Consider the following 17,802-nt stretch of genomic DNA (forward strand, 5'->3'; position numbering starts at 1 on the left):
AACTGCTGGTCTATTACGTATCCCATGGTGGATAAAAGAAGAAAGCAATAATCTATCTGTATGCTGTGGAAATTACATACTGGTAATTACACACTGGTAACTCATTGCTCTAAATGATTTAATTTCAAAAAGATCTTCATGTTTCCTCTATAAGAACAGAACAAGACGACAAAATGACCCTCTATAACTAGGTTATTATGTTGTCACTGCAGTAGTACCAGCTGAAGTGGGTCACAGAAAGGATGGAGATGAGAGCCTTGATTTTGTAGGGGCTTTGTCTTTCAGACATCAGTTTTTCACTGAAAACAAAAGAAAAAAATAAGACATTAAAGAATTTTGGGGGGTGGGGTTTTTTAGATGACATTTTCTCAAATGAAAGATAACTTGTCCAAGGAAGTCTGTCAAATTAGAAGAGATTTAATTTATCAAGACTAATTTAGGAGTGACCTCCAGGTTACTTCAAGTTCTATTATCGTGTTATTCTGTAATACATTCCTCTACCTAACTTGTTATTACCGTGGTCCAAGGCCCATTGTTATAAATTAGGATGCATTCCACTCAGCTTTGTCCCCTTGTTCCTATGAACAGCTCTGCAATTAATTCAGAAAATACAAATAACCTTAAGAAAAAAGAAGAAAAGTTAGACTCCCTTGGAAAACAAAGTTATCAAAGAGTTTATTTTTTTAATGAGAAAGTGCAATCCATACTGGACATCACTGATAAAGAGAATGTTTAGAGACATAAGTGGAAGCTATTTTAAGCATTTTCCAAATAAATGGCAAAAATCTTTAATCAGGGTATTATCAATTATCCATGTTGAAAGAGACCTGAGAGGCATCCCAGTCCAATAACTTATCCAACTCGCAGATTCCTTCTACAGCATTTCTGATAAATGATCAACCAGCATTTGCTTCAATGCTTCCTTTTCTGATAGATCTGATAGAAAGTTCTTTCCTTCCAATTATCACATCTATACATATCCAGCTTTAATATCTCAAACTAACTGTAAAAAGCTTTATCTTCACACTATCCATGGCATCTTTCCCCTTCAACTAACTTTCAACCAACTAATATGAGTCCTAAATTTGTTCAGGCACTTATTATTCACCTCTTACCTGTACTATTGTGATATCCTCCTAATGGATCACTTGGTTTCTAATTCTTCCTGTCCTCAATCTATACTCCACTGGGATGCTCAAACTATCTTGAAATAAGATCATAGATCTATAACTGTAGGGATAATAGAAGGCTACCTAGTCTAATACAGTCCAGATCTGACCATGTCACTCTCCTTGTCAAGAAAGTTTCTGGTGACTCCCATAATCAGTGCTTCTAGACACAGGTTCTTAATCATTGTGTATGTGTCATAGACACACATGGTAGGCTGATAAAACCTATGGGCCTTTTCTCAGAGTGATATTTTAAATGCATAAAATACAAAGGATTACAGACAAAACAAATTATATTGAAATGCAATTATTAATATTTATTTTAAAAGTTCTTGGATTCCAGATTTAGAATCTCTACTCTTGAGGGGGTGGGGGGAAGGAGAGCCAAGGTGGCAGAGTAAAATCAGTGACTTCTCTGAGCTCTGCTTCCATACACCTGTAAAAATGACTCTAAACAAGTTCCAGAGCTACAGAACCCACAAAATGACAGAGTGAAACATATCTCCAGCCAAAGATAACCTGAAAAGTCAACAGGAAGAGTCTATCACACAGGGCAGGGAGTAGAGTGCAGTCTCACATGGGCCACATTGCCATAGACACACTGGAGCAGACTTCAGGGGACTGAATCATTGGTAGCTGTGGCAGTTTCCAGACTTCACAACCCACAAACTCCAAAAAAGGTCAGTGGGAAAACTCTGTGGGACCTGAGTAAAAGAGGAACATGTGTTCTGGCCAGTCCAGTCCCAGCAGAGCGGTGGCAGTAGTGGTGACTGGTGGTGTCAGTAGAAGCAGCAGCAGCACCAGAGTCTGCTTTCAGTTTTTTGGGCCCATAGAAAGTAAGTGACTGAGGGGATGATATAAAATACCTGAAGCCTAGGACAATAAACCCACATCTACTGGAAACAGAGTCCTTCCTTGACAAAGAGTTAGAAAGTGAAGCATTTGGCTGGGAATATGAATAAACATTGTAAAAACACTTAGACTATAAAATCTTACTTTGGTGACAAAGAATATCAAAACATACCAGAAGAAAACAACAAAGTCAAAGTCCAAAGCCTCCAAGAAAAATGTGAATTAGTCACTAGGCATAGAAGAACTCAAAAAGAATTTTGAAAATCAAGTAAGAGAAATAAAGGAAAACTTAGGAAAAGAAAGGAGGATGACGCAAGAAAAACAAGTCAACAACTTGCTAAAGGAGGCCTTACAAAATAATGAAGAGAATAACACCTCAGAAAATAGACTAACTCAAATGGCAAAAGAAGTCCAAGAAGCCAATGAGGAGAAGAGCGTATTAAAAAGCACAGTTGGCCAAATGGAAAATCAGGTCCAAAATCTTGCTGAAGAAAATAACTCCTTCAAATTTAGAATGGAGCAAATGGAAGCTAGTGACTTTATGAGAAATCAAGAAATTATAAAACAGAACCAAAAGAATGAAAAAATAGAAGACAATGTGAAATATCTCATTAGAAAAACCACTGACCTGGAAAATAGATCCAGGAGAGATAATATCAAAATTAATGCACTACTTGAAAGCCACCAAAAAAAAAAAGAGCCTAGACATCATCGATCAAGAAATTATCAAGCCCTGATATTCTAGAATCAGAGTAAAATAGAAATTGAAAGACTCCCCTGATCACCTCTGGAAAGAGATTCTAAAAGGAAAACACCTAGGAATATAGTAGCCAAATTTCAGATTTCCAAGGTCATGGAGAAAATATTGCAAGTAGCCAGAAAGAAACAATTTGAGTATTGTGGAAATGCAGTCAGGATAACACAAGATCTAGCAGCTTCTACATTAGTGATATTTTGGAGGTCAGAGGAGCTAGGATTAAAACCAAGAGTCATCTACTCAGCAAAACTAAGAATAATCCTTCAGGGGAAAAATGGATATTCAATGAAATAGAGGACCTTCAAGCATTCTTGATGAAAAGACCAGAGCTGAATAGAAAATTGGCTTTCAAATACAAGACTCGAGAGAAACATGAAAAGGTAAACAGGAAAGAGAAATCATAAGGGACTTAGTAAAGTTAAACTTTACATTCCTACATGGAAAGATTATATTTGTAACTCATAAGACCTTCTCAGAATTAGGGTAGTTGGAGGAAACAGATAGATGATAGATAGATGAGAGAGAGAGAGAGAGAGAGAGAGAGAGAGAGAGAGAGAGAGAGAGAGAGAGAGAGAGAGAAAGATGATAGATAGATGATAGATGGCACAGGATGAGTTGAATATGAAGGGATGAAATCTAAAAAATAAAATTAAGGGGTGAGAGAGAAGTATATTGGGAGAAGGAAAAAGGGAGAGATAGAATAGGGTAAATTATCTCACATAAAAGAGGCAAGAGGAGGGTTTCACAATGGAGGGGAAGAAGGGGAACATAAGAAGGTATGAGTGAACCTTACTCTCATCTGATTTGGCATAAGGAGGAAATAACATACACACTTAATTGGATATCTCACTCTACAGGAAAGTAGGGGTGAAGGGGATAAGAGGGAGAGGGATGATAGAAGAGAGGGCAGATTGGGGGAGGAAGTAGTCAGAAGCAAATGCTTTTGAAAAGGAACAGGGTCAAAGGAGAACATAGAATAATTGGGGAGCAGAATAGGATGGAGGAAAATATAATCTTCCACAACATGAAGGGTTTTGCATACCTACACATGTATAACCTATACTGAATTGCTTGCCTCCAGGAAGGAAGAAGGGAGAGAATTTGGAACTCAAAGTTTTAAAAACAAATGTTAAAAAAAATTTTTACATGCAACTGGGAAATAAGATATACAGACAATGGGGTGTAGAAATCTATCTTGCCCTCCAAGAAAGTAAAGGGGAATGGGATAAGACAGGAGGATGATAAAAGGGAGGGCAGACTAGGGGAAGGGATAATCAGAATGCACGTCATCTCAGGGAGGGGAAGAGGGGAGAAATGTGGAGAAAATTTGGAACTCAAAATCTTGTGGAAATTAATGCTGAAAACTAAAAATTAAAAAATAAATCTCTCATCTAGGGCAACATGTAAACTCCTAACTCTTACCTTTATAGTCTTCCACTATCTAGCTCCTACTCAACTTTGCAAGCTTATTTGACATTGCTCTCTTTCACTCAACTTAGGCACCACCTCTTCTGTGTAATCTCCTTTGACCCCACCAGCCCTTCTTGTCAGCACCCTCCCCTTCCTTAAACTGTTGACTGTTTATGTTAGAGTGTTTATGTTCTCCAGAAGAATGCAAAATCCTTGAGGATAGGAACTGCTTCTTTTTTCTCTTTGTATTTTGTCTTTCCAGTGCCTAGCAGAGTACCTCTGCACATAGCAGGCAAGTAAAAAATGTATATTGAGTTGAATAAATATTTAATGGAGGAGGCAAGATGACAGAGAAAAGGCAGGGATTTGCCTGAGCTCTCCCCCAAACCCATTCAAATACCTTTCAATAATGACTCTGAACAAAGTCTAGAATAGTAGAACCCACAAAAAAAATGAAGTAAAACAATTTTTCAGCTTAAGACAACTTAGAAGTTCAGCAGGAAAAGCCTATTGCACCAGTGTAAGAGTGGAGCACAGTCTAGTACAGGTCATACCAGTGTAGACTACACACAAACAAATCAGGAGCAGAGGGGTGACTGAACCAATGGCAGCAGTGGTGCTTTCAGAATTAATATTGATTGCCTCTCTATAACTTAGATTTCTTGGTTATAGAACTAGATATAAACTAAATGCCTTTATGATTCTAATTGACTATTTCAAGATCCATTTTTTTCTCATTGTTTATAATTGGATAAATAAAAGCAGACTTCAATCAATACATTTCTGGAATTATACAGTGGAAGCACACTCTCACCTTGTAGAATAGATGCAAATATATATATATATATAGTGGCAGCACCACTTATAGTCGCAAAAGGCTGGAAAAAAGTGTCAAAACAGTTCATCACAATACTCCCTAGTGCAGCCAGAATCTTATTAAAATATAATTGGGAACTAGTTAACAAAATAAATAAATATAGTTCAATATAGATAACATTAATACATGGTTTTCTAAGTCAACATGTAGCTTGCAGGAATCCTTATGTATAGTTTGTCTCCACCAAAGTAAAAGACCCTAGCCTGGGAAATTAATCAACAAATTATGATACATGAGGAAATGGAATATCTCCATGCCATAAGAAAAAGGGAAAATGAAGGATTCAGAGAAGCATGGGAAGACTTGTCCAGGCAGTTAATTAATGTTTGTTGATTGGTTTTATTATGACAATAAAGGGCAGCAACATAAAACCAAAACTGAATTCTGTGCAATCATAATAACTGAGAAGCTTGATCCTGAAGAAGACTTTAGAAAATGCATCTCCCTCCCTTCTCTGTAAAGGTGGGGGACTATGAGTGTGAAATATTACATATGCTGTCAGATTGAGAGTATGTACTGTTTGCTTTTATTGAACTGCTTCCCCTACCTTTAATCTTTGTTCCTCATTATCTGTGGGAGGAAAAAATATTTATTTGGAAATAAATGTAGCAAAAAGACAAAAGATATCAAGATTTTTTTAAAGGATGGGAGTGACTGAAAATCCTACTCTTTGAACTTTTAAATGTCCATGCTTATAGAATGGACATCCAATATATACCTACAGGCATGACCTACTTCCCAAGGTTGCTGTAAGGATCAAATGAGATAACAATTGTAAAGCACTAAGCCCTACATAAATCTTAGCTATTATCATTATCATTATTTCCCACACCAGGTGAAAGATTAGCACTAACTTGCTTGTTCTGATAAAGTAAGTTCTTCCCATAGACTGTTAATGGACAAGGCATCTCTTGTGAGTTGACCACTTCAGCATCAAAAGTGGGATAATTCATTTTGCGGTCTTTTGAAAAAAGATGTTGTTTTCTAAAAATTCTTTTAATAAATTTTACACAACTAAAAATTGCCGTCAGGAATTGCCAATAAGATTGGCTTTTATCTGACCAGTCTAAAAATGTGCTGAGTGCACAAGATAAGCATTCCAAATGTTTAATGTCACAGGAGATGGACTTTATGCCAACTTTGTGTACTGTTTATTGAGATCCCATATTTCTCAGGTATATCACGTTCTAAAAAATAGACTTTCTACAAAATAAGTCTGCTATATGCATGACATTGTACTCATGTCTCAAGGAGCTTTCAGCCTGGTGGGGTGGATGTGGGAGTTGATAAACATGAATAAACACCCACTCTAAGCTTTGTGCAACTTTGTAAGACTTAAGTTATAGATGAGTTTCTATCTGTGTAGCTAAAGAAAGTGCTCACATCAGGAGTTTCCATAAGGACAAAAAAGAGTCCCTTAAGTATTGACATAAGTACTTAGGAGATATTTAAAGTGTTAGAAGAACTCAGAGAACAGAAAAATTGCTACTAACTGGAATTGAGAAGGATTTCAGGAAAAATATGGTACTTAAAGCTAGGTCTTAAAGAATAAGAAAGATTGGGGGCAGAGCCAAGATGGTGGGGTAGAAAGACACACATATGCAGGGTCTCCCCACACAGCCCATAAAATACCTGTAGAGAGAGACTCTCAACAAATTCTGGAGCAGCAGAAGTGGAGAACAACAGAGTGGAGGAGATTTCCAGCCCAGGATGACCTGAAAGACCCACTGGAAATGTCAGTTGCACCAGACGTGGAGCACAGCCTAGCCCAGCTTTGGCTGAACAGCTCAAGAACAGCCCTTGGGGGCAGAATGTCCAGTCCCAGAATTCCCAGTCCCAGAAGCAGCAGTTCCCAGATCTCTCAACCCACAGGCACCAAAGGTCAATGATGGGGTATTTTCAGCTGGCCAGGAAGGAAGAAGGGCCTTCCCACAGTTCTAGCAGCACACAGCAGCCACAGAGGCTGCACAGCAGCCCATATGGACCACTCCATTGTTGGAGTGTAAAAACCTCTGGGGTCACTGAAGAGCTGAGTCTTACCTTACCCCTGTGTGGAGGTCCTGGGTGAGCTGGTCTTTGTCTCACAGTGAATGGTGGCCCTGCCCATCCAGCTTATCTAAAAATCAGCCCCCAGTGCTGACTTTGCGGAACTGGAGGTCAGGAGGCAGTGGAGAGGTAACTGCTAATATTCTGGGCACAAAAATCCTTCTCTGTGTCCAGACCAGTACACGCTTGATTGTGCCACCTTGGAGGAACTGAGATCTCACAGATTCCCAGAGTACATCCTATTCTTGACAAAGGACCCAAAAGTCAAGTAACTGGTTGGGAAAATGTCCAAAAAAGGGGAAAAAAATAAGATTATAGAAGTTTACTTTCTTGGTGAACAGATATCTCCTCCCATTCTTTTGGATGAGGAAAAACAATGCTTACCATCAGGGAAAGACATAAACGTCAAGACTTCTGTATCCCAAACATCCAAAATAAATATTCAATGGACTCAGGACATGGAAGAGCTCAAAAAGGATTTTGAAAATCAAGTTAGAGAGGTGGAGGAAAAACTGGGAAGAGTAATGAAAGAGATGCAAGAAAAGCATAAAAAGCAGGTCAACACCTTGCTAAAGGAGACCCAAAAAAATGCTGAAGAAAATAACACCTTGAAAAATAGGATAATTCAATTGGCAAAACAGGTTGAAAAAGTCAATGAGGAGAAGAATGCTTTAAAAAGCAGAATTAGCCAAATGGAAAAGGAGGTTCAAAAGCTCACTGAAGAGAATAGTTCCTTCAAAATTAGAATGGAACAAATGGAGGCTAATGACTTTATGAGAAACCAAGAAATCATAAAAGCAAAGCCAAAAGAATGAAAAAATGGAAGATAATGTGAAATATCTCACTGGAAAAACAACTGACCTGGAAAATAGATCCAGGAGAGATAATTTAAAAATTATGGGCCTACCTGAAAGCCATGATCAAAAAAAGAGCCTAGACATCATCTTTCATGAAATTATCAAGGAAAACTGCCCTGAGATTCTAGAACCAGAGGGCAAAATAAATATTGAAAAAATCCACACATGACCACCTGAAACAGATCCAAAAAGAGAAACTCCAAGGAACATTGTGGCCAAATTCCAGAGTTCCCTGGTCAAGGAAAAAATATTGCAAGCAGCTAGAAAGAAACAATTCAAGTATTGTGGAAATGCAGTCAGGGTAACACAAGATCTAGCAGCTTCTACATTAAGGGATTGAAGGGCATGGAATATGATATTCCAGAAGTCAAAGGAACTAGGTCTAAAACCTACCCAGCAATCACCTACCCAGAAAAACTGAGTATAATACTTCAGGGGAAAAATTGGTCTTTCAGTGAAATAAAGGACTTTCAAGCATTCTTGATGAAAAGACCAGAGCTGAAAAGAAAATTTGACTTTCAAACACAAGAATCAAGAGAAGCATGAAAAGGTAAACAGCAAAGAGAAGTCATAAGGGACTTTACTGAAGTTGAACTGTTTACATTCCTACATGGAAAGACAATATTTGTAACTCTTGAAACTTTTTTCAGTATCTGGGTAGTTGGTGGGATTACACAGAGAGAGAGAGAGAGAGAGAGAGAGAGAGAGAGAGAGAGAGAGAGAGAGAGAGAGAGAGAGAGAGAGAGAACAAACAGAAGGTGAATTGAATGGGATGGGATCATATCTTAAAATAATGAAATTAAGCAGTGAGAGAGAAATATATTGGGAGGAGAAAGGGAGAAATGGAATGGGGCAAATTATCTCTCATAAAAGAGGCAAGCAAAAGACTTTTTAGTGGAGGGAAAAAGGGGAGAGGGGAGAAGAAAAACATGGAGCTTACTCTCATTACATTTAACTAAAGGAAGGAATAAAATGTACACTCATTTTGGTATGAAAAATCTATCTTACAATACAAGATAGTGGGGGAAAAGGGGATAAGCAAGGTGGGGGGGATAATGGAAGGGAGGGCAGTGGGAGGAGGGAGCAATTTTGGGGAGGGATAGGATCAAAAGAGAGAATAGAAGAAATGGGGAGCAGAATAGGATGGAGGGAAATATAGTTAGTCTTACACAACACGACTATTATGGAAGTCATTTGCAAAACTACACAGATATGGCTTATATTGAATTGCTTGCCTTCCCAAAGGGAATGGGTGGGGAGGGAGGGATAAAAAGAAGCTGGAACTCAAAGTTTTAGGAACAACTGCTGAGTGTTGTTCTTGCATCTAGGAAATAAGAAATACAGGTAATGGGGTATAGAAATTTATCTTGCCCTTCAGGACAAAAGAGAAGATGGGGCAAGGGAAGGAAGGGATGTTAGAAAGGAGAACAGATTGGTGATAGGGGTAATTAGAATGCTTGGCTTTTTGGGGTGGGGAGAGGGAAGAAATGGGGAGAAAATTTGGAACCCAAAATTTTTTGGAAATGAATGTTGAAACCTTAAATAAATAAATTTAAATTTAAAAAAGAATAAGAAAGATTTCAAAAGGTTGAGATGGAAAGGGAGAGTATTCCAAGTATGAAGAAGGCTAAAGATTTTAAAACACGAGAGTCCAGAAAAAAATCCAATAGAACATGTTTAGAAGCCTTTGCCATTTGTTTTGCTCTATGGCAGTAGCATTTCTGATTTATGATGAACTCCCTTGGGAAACCCTTTCCCATTCATATTTCTTTGCTTAATAACATTTGTAAGGAAAAGAGTCCACCCCTCCCACATGCATAGTGAGGCTCTATTTGTGTCAAGGCCTATATGGTTCATAGGAAGACAGAATAGATGTCTCTAAACTCTTCTCCCCTCACCCTTTTCCAAGGGAGACTTTCATTCCTACCAGGATGAGGAAACAGGGAGTTGGGACCTGAGGTCACTCCACTCTCATCAGAGAGAGGGATTATTATTATTGGGCTAGAATTATATCTCTCTACTCCCTTAAATATTGTCTATCTGGGGAATACAATTGGGTTCCATCTAATTTTTAAGACTTGTCATTTTGGGGAAAGGGGAACCACAAGTTCTATATCTAAGACTTGACCCCTATCCAACTTCATCCCAAATGAACACACATAGCAAATAGCAAAGATGACTTTATCCAAATCATAGGAAAAAAGAAATAAGAAAAGGTGAATATAGGGAAATAGATACCAGAGTGAAGGTATTCTCCAATTAGGAGCCAAATAACTTAGCTCAACCCAGAAGGAGTGACTGAGATCTCATCCAAAGGATAACTCTCCAAACCACAGTGTAGCAAGCTGGGGAAAAGGATATGATCAGTCTCCCAATTCCTCTTACGTCTTCCAAGAGTCTTTTCCTCCAGCAATCTGAAGTGGGGTTGACTTCTTTCACCTTCTCTCCCAAAGCTAGAAGCCAACTCCATCCTCAAAGAAACTTGAAACTTGACCAGTTCCCAAAGGGAAACTGCCCTGAGTAAAATCCCAAAGGGGATAGGCCTTGAAGAGTCCTCAGAAAGAGACTCCCATTTGAAAAGTTCCCAAAAAGTGATGGGAACTGAAACTCTCATCTCTCACCAACTCTCCTGTCCATCCTAATGCAAGACAAGCCTTCATCTCCATCCATAAGGAAAGACTCCCAAACCAATGGGCTTTGGGCCATGGGCTAAACATTCAACAGAAGAACAACTGCTCAGGCCATTAATATTATTGCCAAGCTACATGTTGAGTTAATTGATAACTCCCCAAAATATTCTGTTGATAGCTAGAGGATCCCTCAGATTTCATGCAAACTGATCCAGGAAGGTTGAATAAGTGGAGGAACTGAGAGAGGGTTGGGTAGAGAGAGTCAGAGCACCATCCTTGCCATCCCTATAAGGTTCATGACTCATTTTTTTTCTTAGAAAGAAAAGTCCCTGAGAAAGGAAGTGAGGGGGAGATTAGAGAGAAGAAATCACAGACTGAAATATGTCAAGATTTGAAAGGATTTTAAAGGTATGACTCTTATTTTTTCATACATCATTTAAGGATAATAATAGTAGCCAGTATTTAAAGTTTGCAAAGGGTTTTATATGTTTACTTCATTTTTGTCTTCAAAACAACTCTATGAAGTAGGTGCTATTATTATCATCTGTATTTTACAGCTACAGAAACTAAGGGAGATGGAGCTTAAGTGACTTGCCCAGGGTCACATAGATAGGAGGTTACTGAAACCAGACTTGAATTCTAATCTTCCTGATTAGATTCTTTGGTAACTTAAGAGAGTTTGAGGATACCTAGGCAGCCAATGGCTGCATCTCCTACTCGTGTTTCTCCAATTCTAAGAGGATCCCCATTATTAAACAATTGGATTAACTTTAATAAATGAATATTTTTAAAATAAATAAATAATATAATGTTTTTTAGAGTATAGCAAAAATAAACATACAAACATTCCCATATACACTCTTGAGAGTAATAAACTCAGTTGAGTAAGAATTGAATGAAGTTGCCCTGGTTTCCATTGCCAGGTCAATGAAGTGCCTGGGAGCTGGCCAGACTTGGTCAATTCCAGACTGTGATTATTTTGTAGATCTCTCAAACTCTCCCCTCCAGAGATCCCCAAGCTTTCTCTGTGGACTTTTACTTGTTATGCAAAACAACTTACCTTGTGAAACTGTGAGATACCTATCCCCTCTCACCTGAAACCTAGTCATTCTTTCTGCCTTTGTACCCTTTGTAAACCCTATTCCCAGCCCCATCCTGGGGTACCCCAGCACTTGTTGTGTGGCACCCAAGCTGCAACTCACTTGCTCTGATTGAAGACCTTCATTTTTGTTGTATTAACTGTTTTTATTAAAATTCAGGTTGACAGGGGGAACCCTTGAACTACCTCTGTCTCTAGAGTGGGGAAGAGAGTCTCCTGAGAAGGAGAAGCAGGTTTTCAGCTTATCACAGTTTCTTTCACTAGTGCAATCCCACCAAGTTCCAAGTCCAAAGGGGCCCAGCCCACTGGGCTAAAAATCCCAGGCACCATGGTTTCTCAAGGCTTCCTTGATGGAGTTGACTGTCTGCAACCATAGTTTAATTCCAGATCCAATGGGAATTCTACCACTTGCAACTAGAACTGAGCAGGAAAAGCAAAACAAAACCTCAAACCCATTTCTCAGGGCTACAGGAAGAAAAGAGGAAGAGAATGTGATCTTTTCCTTCCCTCTCCCCAGTTTAGTTCATGGTGCCCATGCTCTGAGTGAATATGACATGTATATGTCTAGGTGTGTATATATGTGTGTAGCGGATGGACTGCTTCCCTACACGTCTCAGTGATGTGGTGAAGAAGAAAGACATGGAGGCGCGAGAGAAAGACCAACTCTCCGCCCTAGTGATTAAATCAGTCTTATGAGACTGACTTAATCAGCTGGGAGCCTAGAGGGCATCTATTTTACATATCCCTTGTTTTCTGTAATTCTCTTGTTTATCTCATGGAGACAGCAACATCTGCAGGGCGTGGAGAGCCATTCCAGATGATAATGAGCACAGTCTCAAAGAACAGTTTCCCCTAAGGTCTGTCCTGATCTTGTCAACCGCACTCCACCCTGGCCCTCAACATATAAGTATGCATGCACGTATACATACATGTATACATAATTATATACAGGTGTATGCATAGATATACACATGTTTCCATGTGTGCTTGTATGCATACATATAAACATGTGTAAATACATACATATACATGCATGTGTGTATGTGTGTGTGTGGAAGAGAGAGAGATATATACACACATATATAACCTTCACCTTTGCTAGACAGAAGGGGGAAAAACAGTGGCTGTTCCAGTTTTGTACTTTTAAAGACACAGCCTGTCCCAGCTGCGCAGCCAATGAAGAAATTGTTGCCATTAACATCGCAGAGAAACAGGATATCTCTCCCACATGGGTGCCTCCATTTTAGGTGATCTGGGTATGTGCAATGTAAAATCTTGGTTAAACTACCATAAATAAAATCAAGCCAATTATAAAAATAACTTGTTTCCCCAGATATGCAAGAATGTTAAAAAGCAAGCAAAAATAATATGAGAGATCAAATAAGCTTTATCTCTTTCTAGAGATAAAACTCTTAGACCAATAATCTTCTTAGTTCTTCAATTTAACCAATATTTTTAAGTAAGCAATAAGAGATCATTTTCATTTAGAAAGATTTGGCATGGAGGAAGGAGGTGGCATATAAGAAGCTGAGCCTTAAAGGAAAAGAAGCATTAATATAGAGACATGAAGGGTGTGTGCTCCCAGCTTGAGAATTAGCCTTGAAAAATGCACAGAAGCAAAAAACACCTCTGTGATCAGGAGCAGCCAGTAGTGCACACAGTCTGGTTAGAATGGAGAATCACACAAGGAGGCTGAAGGGAGTCAGGCTGAAGAGGGCTGTAAAAATCAGAGGGAGAAGTTTTTTATATTACCCAAAAGGCCACAGGGAGCTACAATTTAAAATGTTCAAAGTCTTCATGAGGCATATTTATAATATTTCAATTCAACAAAAATCTATTAAATGCATTTTTAACAGAGACAGCCTAAGTATATAGAAAGATAGCCTTGGAATCAAGAAGACTTGGGCTCTTGTCTGTCTTTTGACACAAACTGGCAGTCTAATTTTGGGTGACTTCTCGATCCCCCAGGCAGCTCCTGAAATCCATAAGCTACAGCAAAGTGCCAATCTACATCACTAGAGGGATTTTCTCCACTGACTGGCTGTTGCATATACCAAAGAAATCACAGGTCTGTATATGCATGTGTGATGTATATGTGCACATTGACTACGTAGAGAATATATATATATACACACATAAATATACATATACAGAAAGTATATATAGGATACATCCTGCCTCCATAGTTTAATTTCCAATCCAATGAGGATTCTACCACTTGCAACTAGGACTTAAAAGGATAAGGAAAACAAAACCTCAAGCCCAATATATTATATTATATATTCAGTATACATACAATATTATATATTCATCTATATAATATAGTCTACATATAGTCATGTATAGACATATATAGTCAATATGTACATATACCTGTATATTATATGGACTATATAGTGAATATATAGACTATATTATAGTATATATATCATTATATAGTATATACTTTCATGTCTAATATCATACCATTATATCATTCTAATATAATTATTTGGATATATTATATGCTAAACTATATATAGTTTATATGTGTTTTTATGCATATAATTGCTTTACATATGTACAATTATATAGACTATATAATAGGCTACACATAGTCTATTATATAGTCTACATAATAGGATTTTCTTCACTGGACTACTATATAAACTATATAATAGTCTATTATACAGTCTATATAATATATAGATAATATTATAATGTGATTATATCATAATATAATTATAATTACATATTAAACTATATATGGGGCAACTAGATGGATAGAATGCTGGCCTGGAGTCAGGAAAACATCTCTCTAAGTTCAAATCTGGCCTCAGACACTTTTTTGCTAGCTGTATGACTCTAGGCAAGTCACTTAACCCTATTTGCCTCAATTTCCTCATCTGTAAAATGAACTGGAGAAGGAAGTGACAAACCACTGCAGTATCTTTGCCAAGAAAATACCAAATGGAATGATGAACAGTTGGACATGACTGAAAAACAGCTGAACACCACCAACAACAAATATATATGTGTGTATGTGTGTGTATAGTCTATTCTATAGTCTATATATTCTCTCTTTATATTTACATATATAAATATATGCATATGTATGCATACATACATATATACACACATATATACATATACACACATATGGGGGGGGGGGTGTTTAGTCAATGACCAGGGAAATTAGCACAAACCAAGAGGGAACCCCACAGTTTTGACATCCTGAATCTACAGAGTCTTCCAGCTAGTTAATATGGTCTGGGGTCAGTAGCAACCAAAGAGAGCTTCAAACCAGGGGCAAGCCTACAGGTATGTTGCCCCTAGCCAAGGAGTGGTCAGGAGCTTGCAAACCACAGACTAGGATCAGATTTAAGAATTCTGATCAATGTAATGACCAGCTATAGTTCCAGAGGACTGATGAAGCATACTACCCACCTCCTGACAGAGAACACAAGATGAAGAATGAAACATAATTTTTAGATATGGCCAGTTTGGGAATTTGTTTTGTTTGCATAACAAAGGACAAACAACAACATTATGTATATATAGGATAGAAGGTTTTCCTTTTTGCCCCCAGTGGCAGGGCAGGGAGTAGTAGGAGGGAGTAAAAATAAGTGTTTATTAATTTTTAAATTAAGTTTAAAAATTTAAAAAACTGAAACTCTCCCAGATAAGATTCTTGCTTAAACATCACAAAAGAGTAAGTTGCAGGGTCATAAATTGAATCCATTCCACTTAAGCCAAATCCATCTGCTAACACCAGGTCATCAAGTGACTTAAGTTCTCCTTCGTTAGTCTACCTAGGCCTAGATCAGGATTGTAAAGAAGGTCCTTGGAAGTCAATATAAATATTAAATAATGGGAATTTCTTAATTTCATTTTTCACATTTTAAATTGAACAGGTAATTGCCAAGAACCTGCTTTGCCCTTCTTATTACAGAAGAAATGTTCTTTCACATTAAACATTGATCAAGAAAATTAACTATTTTTGGCAAATGTCCACTGCGGAAGGCAAAGTTTTTATAAGTACAGGAACAGAGATGTCAGCTGTAAGAGAAAAGATACAGGATCCCTCAAGTATATCAGGTAAAGAGCAATTTCAAGCGTGAAATTACAGATGGAAGCATCTTAGAAGAAAACGTTTTTCTTCCTGTGAATTAAGGACCAGATCTCACACTTAAAATTTCTGCCTACTTAACTTACAAGTCCTCCACTTGTAGTTATCCACTCAAAAGCAATGTAATAAAAAGTCACACTGCCTGACTTAGTGATAAGATGATTGGAATGAGGGGATACAATCCAGTTTCATTTTAAGTTCATTTGGCAAGTGCTAGAGTGAAATTTGTAGATGTCTGGATTATTCACTAGGTGATACAGATTGACAAAAATGCAAATATTCTCTGTGAACCTAAAACTAACCCTGTGAAATTCACAATTACCCCCTTACTATTTTTGAATCTGTTCAACGATAGCAAATTCTGATTATATCTGTGTTTTTGAAAAGCTTCTTCAATCTTGATGGGCAGAGCCTCAGATAGCTGCCACCTCGAAACATCAGCTTTGGATATCACAAGAAGGCTGAGGAATCAGAGACTCATCTACACAATGAGATGCCAAATGTAGGCATAAGATCATAGAACTGGAAGGGATGATAGATACTATTTAGCTGTTATTCAGTTGTGTCCCACTCTCCATGACCCCATGGACCTTTATGTTCATGGGGGTTTTTGGCAAAGATACTGGAGTGCTTTGCCATTTAATTCACCAATGGTTAAGGCAAAACAGTTAAGTGACCTTCCCCAAGGTCACATAACTAGTAAGGAGGCTGGATTTGAACTCAGGCCTTCCTGACTCCAGGCCCAGAGCTCTATCCACTGAGTCATTTAGCTGCTTCAAGATACAATCTAGCATAACCCCCTTATTTTATATATGAAGAAACTGAAACTCAGGAATGTTAAGAAACTTGTCCAAGATCAAGCAGGGTAGAAATGGTAGAACCGGGATTTGAACTCAAGGCCTCTAGATAACCATGGAGAAGGGAAATAAGTATATTATATATGATTCCTCTGGTAACCATTCCAAAAATCTATATTTAAGTAGGTTTCCAGGGATCCTAAACAATTTAAACATACCCTTCTTGAACCCACCATACTAACCTGAGTCCATGTCACTCTCTAGAAGTCACCAAACTACCACACACTCTCTAGAATAATTTTTAGTTGACCTTTGAGCAAATCACTTCCTTCTCTGGTCTTTAGTTTATCTATTAAATGATGGAAAAGGGGTAGAACAAGATAAAGAGCTGAACTCAGTTATATGATCCTACAAATGTAAGAGATTTGGTTTCAATTATAACATACATTTGCTCTTCAAAGTCCCTGCATCTATATAAGGCAGTAGTTGCCCACTTGATATTGTAAGGAATTTTATCATCATATTCTCTCTTGCCTGAACCTCTATGTTCTCATCTCACACGACATGAGAAGAAATAGGTGCCAGTGAGAACTACTATTTTACACAAAACACAGAGTGATATATAATGGGGTGTCTTCTTCATAGGAGAACTATGAGGAAACCCCTTTGATTTGGAATTTTACCTGGTAAAAGGGAAACCTGCCAAGAGATCATAAATGCTTTAAAGGTGCATTAGTTATTAGTGGCTTTTGGATCAGCCAACTAGCATTCATTGGGTATCTGCTATGTGCCAGGCACTCTGCTAAGTGATGGTGAAGAAAAAAAAAAAAGCAAAAACCAGTCCCTGCTCTCAGAGAGCTCAGAGTCTTGTGGGGTAGGCAACATACAAATAGCTATGAACAAGCAAAATATATACAGAATCAACTGGAGATTAAGATAGGGAAGGCACTCAGATCAAAGACCTCTGTAAAAGTCTTAGAGAAGGTAGGATTTTAGTTGCCCAGAGTCAGGAGATTTGTTGTCACTGCTGCTATTTAATCATTTCAGCCATGTCTCCCATCTGTGACCGCATTTGGGGTTTTCTTAGCAAAGATACTGTAGTGGTTTGATATTTCTTTCTCCAATTCATTTTACAGATGAGGGAACTGAGGCAAACAAAGTTAAATGATTTGCCCAGAGTATCTGAGATAAGATTTGTAC

Source organism: Notamacropus eugenii, chromosome 6 (assembly GCF_028372415.1).
Source record: "Notamacropus eugenii isolate mMacEug1 chromosome 6, mMacEug1.pri_v2, whole genome shotgun sequence".
NCBI classification, from domain to species: Eukaryota; Metazoa; Chordata; class Mammalia; order Diprotodontia; family Macropodidae; genus Notamacropus; species Notamacropus eugenii.